Genomic DNA, 15,850 nt, shown 5'->3' with positions numbered 1-15,850 from the left:
ATTCAAGGACCGTTTGGGCAGTGCTCTCAGGCATTGGGTTTGAATTTTGAGTGGTCCTATGTGGAGCAAAGAGCTTGACTCAGTGATCCTTCTGGGTCCCTTCCAATTCAGGATATTCAGTGATTCTGTGATTAAGCTCAGAGACCCACCTATCCCTTGGATTAACAACACTGATAGTTCTTAAATACTGTACAAAGAGTTCAGGCATGAAATTCAAACTACTTATTTTTCAATTAATTGTAATGGAACCTGACCTTTTGTAGGTTTGGAGGAGGTAGGAAGAACCTGGAAATATGACTGGGCTCATAATACTGGCCCAAAAGTTTATTAAACTGCAGAATCACACCCTCAGAATAGAGGGAAACATTACAGTTCAGTTTAGTGGGTGTGGTGTAGACATAGAAATGGGTGACTAAAAACACGTAAACTGAATCTAACAGGCCTGTGATATATGTCTTGAGAAATGTGACTTAGCTAAGAAATTATCAGTCTGAGGGATCTACTATTTAGCAGAGGCCTGGGAGATAATATATGTTCATTTGTGTTTCCTTCTTGCACAGGTCCTTCTGCAGTCTTTTGTATGTCACTTAAGTCCCAGAAATGATTTATGATTTGAGATACTTCCATAATGTAATGTGAAACTTCAGACATTTGGGACCTTATTTCAGCAGTGCTGAAAACTCAGCAATTACCTCTGAGTTTTTTAATGAATGTTCAGGGCCATTCAGTTCTTAGGGCTTGGTGATGTTTTAAAGAGTTATGCCAATGATCAGTATACACAATCACAATAGGAAATACATTTTGTCTCAATACTAAAAATCTAAATAAAAATAATACTAACATAGTTTGGGATATAAAGGAAATTTATGATCATTGGGAGGTGATTGAGTTATCCATTAATAGGAAAAAAGTGCAATACAACATATATGACATGGAATTAAGAAAAGATCCTAGATAATTCTGTTCTTGAATATTTCTAGCTTTCCTCAGTATATGTCACAGTAAAGCACATGTTATTTACCCAATAGACCAGAGCATTTTCTCTGGAAAAAATGAGCTTGTAATGTAAATGCTGACACAGCTTCAACTATAACAGCATGAATGAAGACAGTTTAATAACATTTTTATTGCTGTAACATCTTTTAAAAATGAAACACCTGGGACTTGAGCTTAAAAAAATCAAGAGTATGTTTTGTAAGTTCTGCTCTCTTCATATGATGAAAAATTAATCCAACAACCCAGATACTGGGGAATTAACCTACCCTACCAATATTTAAAATTATCCAAAGGGAAGATAATTAATAGAAACAATAATGTATTTCCCACGAAATACATTGTTATATAAGATAATATTTAGAAGTTCTTACATTTTAAAGAGAAGGCAGATTCCTGCTATTTCTCTCTAGATTCAGACAACGCTGTGCAAAGAAATTTTGAACTACGGGTAAAATTATCATCTGAAATTACAAAACAAATGAAGTGAGAATTTTGGTACATGACATACTGGAACATGAGCTTTATCTTAAGAACGGCATGCTATTAGGAAAAATACTAAAAGAAACATCTTTATAGCTGTGCTCCATTTTGCATGAATTCTAGGAATTGCTCCAAACGTAGCTTGGATCTGCTTCCAGGAAAGTCTCAACTCTTGGGTTACAGAATTTGCATCTCTTAATAAATTACTTATCACATTGTTGTGAGGGACGAAGGAGAAAAAAAAAGTAATTTGTAGTAATCTTATACTCAGAAGTTCAGCAAATGTCCAAGCTCAGATGTCTATACTTAACTGCAAATGTTGCCAGGGCCCATTTCAGAGATTCACTGAGTCTTTAGCTACAGTGACATTAAAGTTTATGGCAAAGTCTGTCTGTTGCTGACTTAGCCTAAAATATAGAACATGTCAGGAGAAAGAGGCAGCCAAGCTTTTGACTCCCCTCCGTAACACTGAGCAATTAGCTTGTCTAAAATGATAGATTATTGACATAATTTTTCAGAATTAAGTAATCAATGTGATTGTTGTGTGTGATCCTACTAATTTGGCAGCATGCTGAACTCTGCATTGCATGAATCTTGAAGAATTTACCTTATTACTGACATTTTTGCATTAAAATGAGTTACTTTAACTAATTAACTTAATGTTATGAGTTCTTTAACATATATCTTAATTTTGATGCACAATTCAATGATTTGATGGATTTTCTGATGGTACTTTCATAAATGTGTATAGAGAACCACATTTATTTACATGACTTCCATAATGATTTCAGACCTATTAATGCAGTGCAAAAAAAAAGTTCTACATCTTTAGGTTTGTAATAATCTTATGAAGAATTGTTTTTTCTAATAGAGAGCCAGTGAAACATCATAGTGGAAATCTCCGCCATTACAACAGGCTGATTTCACCTCATCTAACTTTATATGAGCAATAGTCAGCGTTTGGTTTAAGATACACTTCTGTTCTCATCAATGGACAGTCTTGATTTATGCTATTTTTCAGTAGTGCTTAGAACAGATAGGATGAATGACACTGTGGAGGTGCCAATTTCTCTGTCCAGGATTTTCAGAGAATCTACATAGCAATCTTTCAGAGAATGCCTATATTTTCCATGTCTCTAGTTCACTTATACTACAGCCTATTTACAACTGCATAAATGACTACGTTATCTCATCAACTAGAAATTTAATGTTAATCTCCTGATTGTTTAAAAAGGTGATTCTCAGTGATCAGATTAAGTTCCTTATTAGTGGTTCTTAGACAACTCTCTTGAATTCTAATCTAGGACCCGGAAAACCTGGGTTCAGCTATTTCTTCAACAAAATTTGCTGAGAAACAGTAGAAAAGTACTTATCTTTGATGCCAGTGAAATTTAAATGTCAGTACATCTGAACATTTCATATCTCCTTCTTACTCTAGGTGCAAAATGGGGAAAAATAAACTTGACTATGACATAAGATTCTGTAATATTTTTTCTAAGATATTATGAGAAAATGCTTCCACAGCCCTTGGAAAAAAAATGGTCTAAGTAGCTTTAAAGCTTAAAAAAAAAAAAAAAAACTGAAAAAAAACTGAAAAATATTATATTTCTAAGGTGACTTTCGGTGTAGTAGAAAGTGTGACAACATTTGAATGACAGTTGTTTTATAACTATTTTTACCCAATAGTCAATACTAACACACAAATATTGTATTCAAGTACGAAACTTATCCCAGACAGCTCTTCAGTGTCTGTCTGCATTCACACTAAAAGCTGTCCTATCGATTTAGATTTGATTCAGGACTGAAGCTTTCTTGAAATTCAGAGAATGCTGAAGTAACACCTGCTCTAGCTGACTGGTGTCTTTTGTTTATATCTCGTTTTGGAGGGTATAGTAGCAAACTGCTGTGAGTCTCTTTAAGTTCTGTATAAGCAATTGAATTCTCTTTCACTGTGGAAATAGCACCAAAGTATCACTTACTGGATTATCTGTGTTCTCTGAAGCACTTGTCTCAAAAGATAATCCAAAAATGAGTGTTTTTCTGTAAAGTCATACCCAATTTTAAACAAGTGATTAAAGAAATAAGAGTTCACTAACATGCTAAAACTCATTTTAAAGTTGGCATATTCATTTCAATAAGCATCATTTAATTTAAGCACCTTTTTGAGAACCACAAGCCTAGTGGTTTATAGTGCCTGAAGATCTAATACTGCTAATTGTGCAGAATTGGACTTATATTCTAAGACTATTCCAAAATTTTCGGGTAGGTAAAGTGTAAGAATTTCCAGTGTAACTTCGAAAAGCCATTTTTTTCATTGCTGTCCCATCTGCATAGCCACATCTTGTGTTTCTTTGATCTTTTTCTTCTAAACAGAATTGCAAAAAAGTAATTTAATATCACAACCATCTATATGTCCACTTTTAGTTACTAACCAATTATGCATCTTTAAGAGAGGTTTTATGAAGAAGAAAATATCTTTCATTTTCTGCCTGAACCACCAGTTTTATCATCTTTTTTTTTCATTTGTTTTAACTGCTTTAGCTAATTACTAGAAGGGTGATTGAACTATTGATGCAAAATGGAAGAGTTCCAATAAGAGAAAATCAGCAAGAGTTACTTGAATCATCTAATTACCCTGGTGTTATTGAAGAGTGTAGAGGAGTTTTCAGTTCAAATCTTCACTGAGAGGAGATAGATTTGGGAGCATGTATTGGTAAGAGTAATGAGTGCTATTTGTTTGGTTTTCTTTATTGTTTTTACTCGCAAAATGGAAAAACAGTCGAAGAAAAAGTCACAGCTTTCACTGGAAAAGACAAAAGTGAACAGACCCTTGAAAAGGCTTAGTTTCATCATGACACAGAATACTAAGTTTTTGAAACTTTACAGTCTTACAAATGGAGAACCTATCTAATTTCTCTGTTGTAGGAGCTTTCATATCTTATACATAGATTGCGTAACATAATGACTTAAATTCTGTTTTGTATAATCTTCATTTGTAATTTTAAAGTCATCCTTTTCAACCATTTATTGGAAGCATGACCAGACGAAGGTGAAAATTCTACTTATTGTGTTTCTTTATGTCTTGGCTCTTTCAAATAAGCATCTTAAAAACAATTTATTATTGACATTTCTCAGTATATTTCCAAACTTATACATGAGAAATTTTATCTATATATTTCTGTAGAAAATACTCCAGAAACAGTAAAATGATTACCCATTGTCTTAGTTCAGCTTGAATGGATTTTTTCTTCACGTTGTCTGTTGTGATGCTATGTTTTTGATGCTAGGAAAAAAAACAATGTTGATAACACACTAACGTTTATACTTTGCTGCTAGGTAGTGTTGTACAGAGCCAAGGCCATTCTTAGTGGAGGGCCAAGGGGCTGGGGGGGAACAGAATTAGGACAGCTGACTTAAACTGGCCAAAAGGATAATTTATACCATATGACATCATGCAAGAGTTTTGAACAGTGGAGTTCATCTCCTTCTCTTCTACTGCTCAGTGGGCTAGGTAGGGTTGGTGAGCCCTTCCCCTGTGAAGGAAATCATGGAATACATGGGCAATATTTGCAACCAGGACCAAGAATTCCAGAAAGGAGTCATAATCCATTGTAAAATTTGCAGTCTGTATTTATGTTTAAATAACTTAGAAACTATGATAGAGAGGTGTCCTGGGAAAAGTGTCATAAAATTTAATAAAGCACCATCAGTGTTTTATTTCCCTTTTTTAACAACAACAACAACAAATATATATAATATAAAAAACAAACAAACAAACAAACAAAAAACAATCTCTGACACTACCAGTGTCCTGAACCCTGTCAACTGGCCTTCCAGTTACTGTACCCTCCTATACATAGGTAAGACAAATCCATTCATCCTCATTCTCTTAGATAATTCTATGATGTTTGTTATTAATCATCAGCTATTCCTGTCCTGATCAAGGAGAAAGCAGGCTGACCATAAATTCTTTGAAACACCTTGGGTCCTCTTTCTCAGACTTATCACACTGTCTTTTTATGGGCAACTAAGGATTTGTATGGGCTGTTTGAGTATCTTTACTTTTCCCATACTAAGTACTTATTCATTTTTGTGATTTGTTGCTATGGAGAACACAGTTCAATGAAAAATAAATGCATTGTGAGTATACAAGTTTTCTGGAAGAACATACAGAAACCTAATAGAATGATCTTCTGTGATGCTTAGGAACAATTTAGTATACATTTTCTACAAAACAGAAATTTCTTTGCCTCAATACTAAAATTTCAGCAGCTGTTAATGTCATGAACCAAAGCAATGGCGCTATATTGAAGATTAGCTTTTAATTTTCTTCCAAATACAAAATGACAGAATTACAAAAATTATGACTTTTATTTTTAAGTACGTTTATCCTAAACTAAATATTCTCTTTTCTCTTTCAGAAATGTTCTAGAGGAAATGTTCTAGATATTATAAATCCATTCCAAATAATATATATTTATATATACAAATAAAAAACAAACAAAAAAGAACACATTTGGGTGTTTTTAGAGTACTTAAGTTAAAATCAGATTGCTGAGTAAATAAATGGGTTATTTAAATATTGTGAACTTGTTAAAGCAGAAATATAAGCAAATGTTTTAATCTCTACTCAAAGAGTATTAAGCCATCTTTAAACTTATAAATAGATCTTCTTTCTTCCTAATCACTGTAAATGTGCACGCATTGAAGTTAACTTCTGTTTGAGTGTTGTGCCAAATTGAGAGCTCAAGTAAGGAAAGTTAAATTTGGATTAATCCAGGTGCCAGATGGATACAAAACTTGAGATCCAGACAAGTCATACAATTGTCATTGTTAATTCAGTACCTGCTCAGCATAGCACAGAGCAGTAAATAAGATGTTATTTTTTTGTGAGTTGAAATGAAAGGTTCCTTGTTGCTCACATGTAAGGTAGTAAGCCTCGCACTGATGTGATCTCACAAAGATGATAAAGGGCCTGGAGCATCTCCCATATGAGGAAAGTCTGAGTAACCTGGGTCTGCTCAGCCACGGGGAAAGAAGACTGAGGGGAGATCTGATAAATATTTATAAATATCTAAGGGGAGGTGGGAGGCAAATGCATGAGGCCAGGCTCTTCTCGGTGGTGTGTAGCAATAAGACAAGGAGTAATGGACTAAAACTTCAATATAGGAAGTTCTGTACTAACACGTGGAAGAACTTTTTTATGGTAAGGGTGATAGAGCACTGGATCAGGTTGCCCAGAGAGGTTGTGGAGTCTCTTTCCATGGAGATATTCAAGACCTGTCTGGATTCCTACCTGTGTGACCTATTGTAGGGATCCTTCTTTAGTTGAGGGGTTGAACTCAATGATCTCTTGAGGTCCCTTTCAACCCTGAATTCTCTGATTCTGTGATTCTGAAAATGAAGAGGCCAGTCAAAGACCGGGAATTGTAAATAATGTCCTTTTTGTTCATTTACTAGGCAGATGAAAAATGAATACGTTTTAACATGTGTGCTCTTTGTGAAATTAAACAACCACATTGTTATCATGCAGCATCTGTAATGTATGCAGTGTGTAAAACATATTCCATACTTAACATGCTCCTGAAGTCTAAGACGATCTCATAAAATGTTAATGTTATTTCTTTGTGATGTCCAGCTCTCTGTATAAAGTCTCGATGTTGATCCGGATTAAATTGCTAGGATTCATTTGTATTTTTGAAGTTGTGAGCCTGAACAGCTTTGCCAGATGTTTGATGGGAATTAATTCCTCTTTCGTCATTTCCAGAACTTCCTGTTTAGGGGTTTCTGAGATTCAACTGTGGAAAGAATAGCCATGACTTGAAGATGTCAGTGCTAAAAGCCCAAACGAAATTTGGAAACCTGGAGAATCTTAGCAATGGAAGATGATGGGCAGAAAAATTAATGAAGTATTTTGTAAGTCTAGTAAAAAAAAGTTACATTCCTTTTTATTTCTCATTATTAAAAAGATTTTTGTCCTAATTGATCCTTCCTTATTTCATTTTAAAGACAGATTCTGTAACTGTTGTATTTTTCCAATCTGTTTTTTTTTTTTTTTTTTCCCCACTTCTTATGTGTTTATGCTAATCCTGAGGGCAAATGCTCCTGATTTAGGAGATAGAGAAGTGTAGAATAAAAGAGCACCCTTGCCTTTACAGTGGCAATTAACAACACCTAAACATTTTGTAGAGTTAACAGCCTTAAAATACTGATCTGATCCTTGTCTCTGCTGCAGCCTGAATAAAACCCCTGAAGGTCAGCAGAGTGACAGACCAAAATAATATTCTGTCTGTACTGAGCTGAGGACACAAATCCCAGCTCCTAGACTAGGGCTTCAGACTGTCCTGGGATAGTAGCAAGAATGAAGAACTGCATGATGCACATATCAGAATGTATGCAGTTGTCTTATGTATCTGGTAAATTTCATATACTTCATACACTGTAAAGATAATATTTCTAATCTTATGTTACTGAACAGCAAAAAAACTTTTGGAGAGTATGTATATATACTAATGAATATTAGGTCCCACAAAATGCAGCATACTGTATTATAGTTCATATCTACTTTATGTGCCTAAAACTCATGAGATTTTTTTTATTTGTATATTAATGAAGGTATGATTTTTCCAGTTCAAGCAATAATGAAATCCTATAAAGGGCTTGGTAGCAATGGAAAATTTTCACTCTGATTGGTCTAATAAACCTATGCCAACAGCTCCCTCTATGTACCATATAAAGGATGCTAACAAATGCATCGTCTGGAATAAGTATTACAGGGATAGATATTACTGGGGAAAAAGAATCATTTCTGTGCCATTTAATCTGTCTATGCTGGGGATTAGGAAATTTTTAATAATAATAATAAAAAAAACCTAACATCAGTTTGTGTTACTTGCACAGTTATAGTTATGCATTTTTCTGTTTAACGTTTCCTTGGTTCTGTCTGATGCATTCAGTTCCCTCCTTAATTCTATTACATACACATAGGTTACTGTAATGCAGATAGTTCCTTAAGTAGATAAAATAGAGCAATGCAACAAAAGGACAGTAGCTCACTGTTGCCTGTGTAAAGACAGGAAATGGAAGGTGAGGTAGTGTGGAGGATTATCTCTAAGTGAGAGCTGCACATCTCTATGAAAAAAAGTGTTACATTATTAAAGAAGTGCATCACTGTCAACTATGGAGGGCACTACAGAAGAAATCAGAAGGTTTTTTTCTCCACATTCTCACTTGTTGCTTCTTTTCTGTATGACAGCTGAAGAATCCCCTGGTCTCCTTTTCTTTTGCCTCACTTTCTCCCTTTTCCATTTAACTTGTGAAACTTCACAGTGGGTTTGATCTATCTGGGCTGTAACACACCCTTCACCACGGGCTGTGTCTGTTAAACATAATTTAACAGGTTACAGTACATCAGAAGAATTGAGATGAACTTTGCAGACCTGCAACAAACATGAAAAAAAGGATTTATTTTTTGTCGTCAACCTATTTCATAGCAAACTGTACAGGGTTACACTAACTTGCATATTCTATAGACTGAAGCATGCTTGCAGTCCCTGGTACTCAGCTGACACTCAGCCAAGCTGTTAAACTGCAGATTGTGATTCTAACCATGGGTGGTGCCTGCAGCATCCGCCACAAATTTGTCTTGATATATGCTTTTTGCCACCAGCTTCCTAAGATTAACTGCGGGAATAGTGAGTGCTCTTAGACCTGAATTCAGATTAATTCTATTAAGTACTTTTTACTTAAATAACAGAAAGTGATGCACTTGTGAATCAGGGAGAAAATAAATGCAACTGCACACACTGAAAAGAAGTAACACCTTTTATTTTTTAATCCATAGATCCATCTACTTATTTGGCATTGGGTATGTCTACTCACCAAATAATTTATCAAGTACATAAGTATTTATAAAGTGCATTAAGGAATCAGAACGTGACCTAATCACTATGTGGAAATTTGTCAGAATGACTTAGAAGTACAGATTGGTATTTTTCTGCAGAAGATCAAAATTAAACTACTTTCTGGGAGAAGAGGAAGAAGATGAAGGGAAGGGAAGGGAAGGGAAGGGAAGGGAAGGGAAGGGAAGGGAAGGGAAGGGAAGGGAAGGGAAGGGAAGGGAAGGGAAGGGAAGGGAAGGGAAGGGAAGGGAAGGGAAGGGAAGGGAAGGGAAGGGAAGGGAAGGGAAGGGAAGGGAAGGGAAGGGAATATTCTGTGTTTCTGTAATTATGTTTTAGAAAAGTTATACGGGGTTTAACCAGAAGAAAGCTTAAGTGATTGTGACATATCAGCACAGAAAACTCTGGAGTGTATGTGTACAATGATGGGTGAAAAGGAAATGAATTGAAGCTCAAGGAACTCTGCAGAACTGTTCCCACTTCTGCTGTTTACTTCCCAGTGTGAACACTCTTCCCATGTGCTTTTGCTATTCTCTGATTCACAAGTAAAGCAGCATCAGATATATCCCTTTTAGACAATCCTTTCTTCCTCTCCCAGAAGAATGCAGGATACAAAGATGCTATTCTCTTTGATACCTCTGTATTTTAATTTAGTGACACCTAAATGCTGCATTAGAAAACATCCTTTTTTTTTCCCCTCTCAGTAGACATTTGTCTCAGAGAACATGCAGTGCAATCAATAAAGTTAAAGATGAAAGGAAGTGTTTAAGTCCCAGCTTCTGAGGGACCGAAACATCAGTGGGTTCCAGGCCACGACAGCACCAGTTTCAGCTCCTTCTTCAATGAGAGCTGAGACTATGGCAGTTTTTTTTGCTGCAGCCAAACTTCTGGCCTCAAAGCCCTCCATCCCACCCTTCCTGCCCACATCTCTGATTTGCCTCTTTTCTAATCCCACGCAGGCTCCTATTCTCTTCAAAAAGGTGCCCCCTGTGTCACATACTCCCCCAAAATGCCATCTGTGTGGTTTCTTTCAGACCACTAATGTAAAGCTCTTGGATAGCCCCCTATTTACTTGCTTCAGAGCTGCACTTACAAGGCCCACCACCTGAAACACTGCAATCAAGCTGACAACACAACCAATCAAGGTCTGACCTGCAGCCGTTTCCTAGGAAACCCAAGCCACTGCCACAGAAACAGATTGTACACAGTGGAAGGAAACATATATTTTGAGTTAGGGGAAAAAAAAAAGCTTTTGAGTTTTTTCCCTAGTACTTCTGAGTTATTACAAAGCACTTCTAAAATAATAGTAATGAAAAATACTCTTGTTAAGAAAGATTGAGTGATGATGGTCATGTAAGTACTTAAAGCCAGGCAGAGAGCCTCAGAGAAAGACCTTGAACCAGGTCTGCTTGAGTGCTTGTTCCTGCTTTGCTACTGAGTCACTTCATAACCTTTGCCAAGTCACTGCTAAAAGATTTTCGAGCCATTAAGTCCATATTTCCAATGAACAATAAGTTCAGATCAAAACAGCTTGAGTACCTGAAGAAGACAATTTGGAAGAAAGGAATAACATTGTCATGACCGTACTAGAAACTCCAAGAAAATTGCTAACAGGAAAGGCCACCTTTCCCACAAGAGGAAAAAATTCCATCTCATTTTACAGCAGTGAGTCTGCTTAGGAGGTATATTTACCATTTATAAAAGTTTTAAGTATTACTTCTCTTTAATGGAACACTATTATTATATGCTACAATTTAACTCACAAGTAAATTCACATTTGTTTGTGAATTAATGTCCAGCTTCTTGAACACAGGTTGCAGATGGGAATAATGGGAATAATAATAATATTCTTTGTAATATGATTGATGAGTATAATCAAAGTAGGACCTATACAAATGGAGTAAGAAATAACAAGTAGGAATAATGAATAAGGAGTAATGAAAACTTCTAAGAGTGTCTTTCACCAAAATGAAACTTTGACTATTCTAAGTTAAACCTCTAAATTTCAGGGTACAGTTCCCTTCATCTCCATTCGTATGAAGTGAACTCCATATGACCTGTGTTCTAAGAGCGGTTTTTTTGTCTCCACTGATCATGAGGAGATCCCAGGATGACTAACTCAGAAGCTGATGACTCTAGTTCTCTACGTCTAATTAGGTGAACTCTGCCACCAGAAAATGGAGTGAAGAATAAGCTCTAGCAGGGAACTTTTGGGGAGTTTGGGGTAGAAGGACTCTGGGAGAGAAGTGAAGCAGTCTGACTGGGGCAATAAGTCTTCTGCACAGTTGTTCTGCTCCATGAACAACTACTGTGGAGAACATAGAAAGCTCTGGGCTTAATAAATTTTGGTGGTGACTATAAGGAAAGAATCTAACGGATGGACAAGAAAGTTAATCAAGGTCTTCCTCCTGTGTTCCTGGCTAACTCATTTATCCACAGTGTAAGGTTTTTGTTATCCCTCAAGTAACTCTACCCAAAAGCATGTGCAAGAGGTATATCCTAATTAATTAAACATGAACCTGATCTTTGTGTGATCATAAAGTCATACTGAGTAACTATGTGGGTCCTGGGCAGAAGCTAATGGTTGACCCTTTCCCATCCACTGTGAAACGTTTGTGTTGCTACTTGTCCTAGCTATGCAGTGATTTGGAACACTGGGTAAGTGTTTTTGAATTGCACTCGGAAAAAAACAGAAACCAGTATGAAGATGTAGAGGTGGGTACTGAAAACAAAGCATACTGCAGCAACAGGCTATTTTAATTTTACTTTTAGACTGAAGGAAAAATCGACTTTTGATTTATCCTATCACGTTTGCTAAAACTATGCCTCACATACATCAAAGAGACAAAAGAACATTAGGAAAGAGCCCAGTCAGTATTCAGATGACATCATAGCTGTGATGAGGATGGAAAGGGTTGTTTGCCCAAGAGAGCAGTGCATTTCTTCCTACCATGAATGCTCATTGCTTCTCCTGAAGTTCAGTTCTCTGCCAAGCATTTTCTGCTTAAAATTCTCTGGTGTTGCCTCTTCACAGTTCCCTTCTATTTTGTATTGTGGCTGTAGTGCTTAATTTGACAATTAATAAGAACAGTGAATTAAAGCTTCCAGCTATGATGAGACAGCAAATAGATTAATTAACAAGAAAAGAGGTTTTCAGGTAGAAGAGTGAAAGGAATCTCAGTCAGATTGCTCACACTCTTCATGCTAACAAGAAGTTAGTTTTAACAAGAATATTCCTAAGTTTTTCATACAGTTTTTTAAAAGATTCTTCATGTGACAGTTGTCTTACAGTGGTCATGATCCATCAGGTGGATCTGGGGAAATTAGATCAGTCTTGAGAATTCACTTACATGTTGTGTCTTAACTCAAACCCTTTTAGAACTCTTCATCTAGCAAGACTCCCTCTTTTTTTCTCTCTCTTTTCTTTTTTTTTCTTTGGTTTGTTTCTTTTCTCAGTTACCTTTACTTCTCTTGACCTTTATGAGGGGATGCTGTGTGTTCATTTTCATCTCTGGTGTTAACATCATACATTGCTCTGTTTCAAATAGAAGACTTTATGCATTGAAACTTATGCAAAGAAAACTCATTATTCTCCTCATGTGGAGTATGAAATGACTTAGAATATAATCTCTCTATGCCCATAATTTGAAGTCAAGCATGTTGTTCAGACAGAACCATAGGCAATGTACTCGTGGTCCCTAGTGGCTGAGGAATAAGAAAGGATTCAGCTGCACTGTAATTAGTGTAATCAACATGCTATGGATTCTCTTTTAATTCAAGAGGCAGACACAAGTTGTTTTTTATGGACTGGAAGCAGTTCAAATTTCAGTTTTGTCAGTCATTGTATAGCTGTTTAAGCACATGTCCCTTTATGTGCTGCTCAGCAGAGTTCTCTCATTTTAAATATATTATTTTTAGTAAATGATTGATAATGTCCATTGCCTTTCTCCACTCCAGACAAAAATAATAATTTCTTCCTAGCTAACATCAAACAATTAATGATTAAAAATTAGATGTTGGATGTTTACTGGTAGTCAGGCAGCACAACCAATCTGTTTTGCAGGACCAAGGACTGCAGAGATAGCTTCCCATGATTTAGCTGGACGAATGTACCGTCCAAACTTTGGAGAGTGGCAGAAAAAGTCCGGAATGCCTTTATATAATCAATTTGTAGAGCTGGATGAAAATGGAAACAGCATAAGGAGGAGATAGATAACGCTGATCCTTCCTTTCCCACTGTCTCATTTTGTTTCCCTTTCCTCAAAAGATTTGCATACTTAGGTGGAGAAAAGAGGAGCAGTCTTAGCTAGCTTATTCTTTCTGTGCTATAGCAAATGTAGGAGTGGTTGGGGAACACAAGATAGCACGACTGAGTTCTTCTGTAGCTGTGCTGTAAAAAGCATCTGTTTTAATCCCAGGTGCACAGAGATGCTTCTTTGGAGACCTGATTCAGATGCTCCTGCTGTACATTGAGCTGAAGTTCATATGCAACCTACATAAATAATATTTGTACCGGGTCATTCTACATAGGTCTATATTCAATACCTTATTTGATGTGGCTTTTACCCAATGTTAAGCAAGGAATTAATGTGTCATTTTGGTTTTGGATAATATTTTTGAATCTGGATCCACAAAAGTTAGTGTAGACTGCACACTTTGTTGGGCCTATCCCTTCATTTCTCAGGTATTGTTAACCATAAAGCAGAGACAATTAGCATTTCTCAAACCTTCAGAAAACTGTGAAAATAGTTGTATTAGAGGGGGCAGCTCACAGTCTGAGATGACAAATGGTAATGCATGAAAGTAATTTTTTTTCTGATCTGCTAAAATTCTAGAGAATTCTGAAGTGCGTCTACTTTACCCTGAAATGAAAACAGGAGGGAGATCTGTCTCATATCCTTCAGGTCAAGGCACTTGCCATTGCTTAGCTTTAGCATTATACTGACAGGCTGAGGCAGTCAGAGTGACATCTTGCACTTTATTTGCTCTTACAAGTGCTCTGGTCATCCATATTAACAATTCTAGGATGAGTCCCTTTCTAGTCTACCATAGACCTGTGATATATTCCCTGTTAAGATTGCTTTGATCAATTCTGAAAGAAGTTACATTGAGCACAGCAGAATTTTAATGGAAAGTTTCTTCATTGAACAACTTGCCATTGCCCGTCTGAAGCATTTTGCCTTCCTAAAGATATCTTCACTTTGAGAAAAATTTTTCTTTTATGTGTAGGGATTATTTTCTAGAATTCCTTTTGTCTGTATACCCAGAATAAACTATCTTAAGGGTGCCTACTGTGTCTAACAAGGTAGACATTTACTACTGTGCAAGACAAAGCCTGTCTTCAATTTCAGTTTTCTCATTACCTCTATCTTTCTTGGAGAAACACCTTAACTAGACATATAAAACATAGTGAAGAATTATTGATTGCAGTTGATATTCAGCTTCTAGCTATGTTTTTAGTAAGAGAAACAGGAACAGATTTGGCCAAATTCACAGGAGGAGAAATAGCAGCTGTTATTAAGCTACCAACTCATTTCACTCACACCAGTGCCCTCTCTACACAATAGCCCACAATATCTTTTCTTTAAAAACATAGATTGGATACACTATGCTTTTCTTCATTACTGGAATGTGTTAGAATTGTTCCCAGGATATTTATTGTTATTATATGTTTACCCATTCTTCGTCTGATTTGCTGTTTCTCTAGTTGATAACCCTGATATTCCCCCTTGCTTAATCCTTCCTTGGACTCTGCTGCTTGATTGTATGAGGGTGTTATCACTGCTGATTGACAGGCCATGTCTTTTATTCCATTTTCTTTGTGTGGGTTGGGGGTTAAATTGATGAAAAGAAGGATTAGATGGTGGTTTATGGCTACTAGCTCAGTACTTGGATGACTGATGTCACGGTAATTAGACCCTAGTGAGCTCTAAGTAAGGCCATTGCATGGTTATAATAACAATTTAAAATCCAAATGTGTTTATTGCATCCTGCAGTTGTTTCCAAAAAATATATATGTATATTTTTTTGCTCTTCTCTGAATTCAAAATCTCTCTACTACCTTGGAAACAAAAATTGTTCTGGTCTGTGTCTACAGCTGACTGTGTCCTAGTTGCTACAAAATTCCTTTGCTGCTTTGTCTAATAATAGGCTTGATTCTTTTTCTTCTTTTCATGATAAATTCATTTGTATGGACCTGACCTGCTTGGAAGAAAATCACCACATTACCTGCAAACTGACTTGACTACTTTTGACACTAGACAACTGTCATATTGATTTTTAGGAACAGTTATTCACACACAAACCTTAACAGTGCAGCACCTGCATATCTATCGAACATTTTTGGTAGCCCCTGCTTTTGTGTATGTCCTTGAATCAATGAACAAACTGCTGCTGTTGATTGTATCCACTTGGCCAATATCTCTAGGGGATAAAGAGGACTCACAGCTACTGAAGAAAGGTTAGGAAAATTATTT

This window comes from Gallus gallus, chromosome 1, assembly GCF_016699485.2.
Source record: "Gallus gallus isolate bGalGal1 chromosome 1, bGalGal1.mat.broiler.GRCg7b, whole genome shotgun sequence".
Lineage (NCBI taxonomy): Eukaryota > Metazoa > Chordata > Aves > Galliformes > Phasianidae > Gallus > Gallus gallus.
This window is presented reverse-complemented; position numbering follows the sequence as displayed.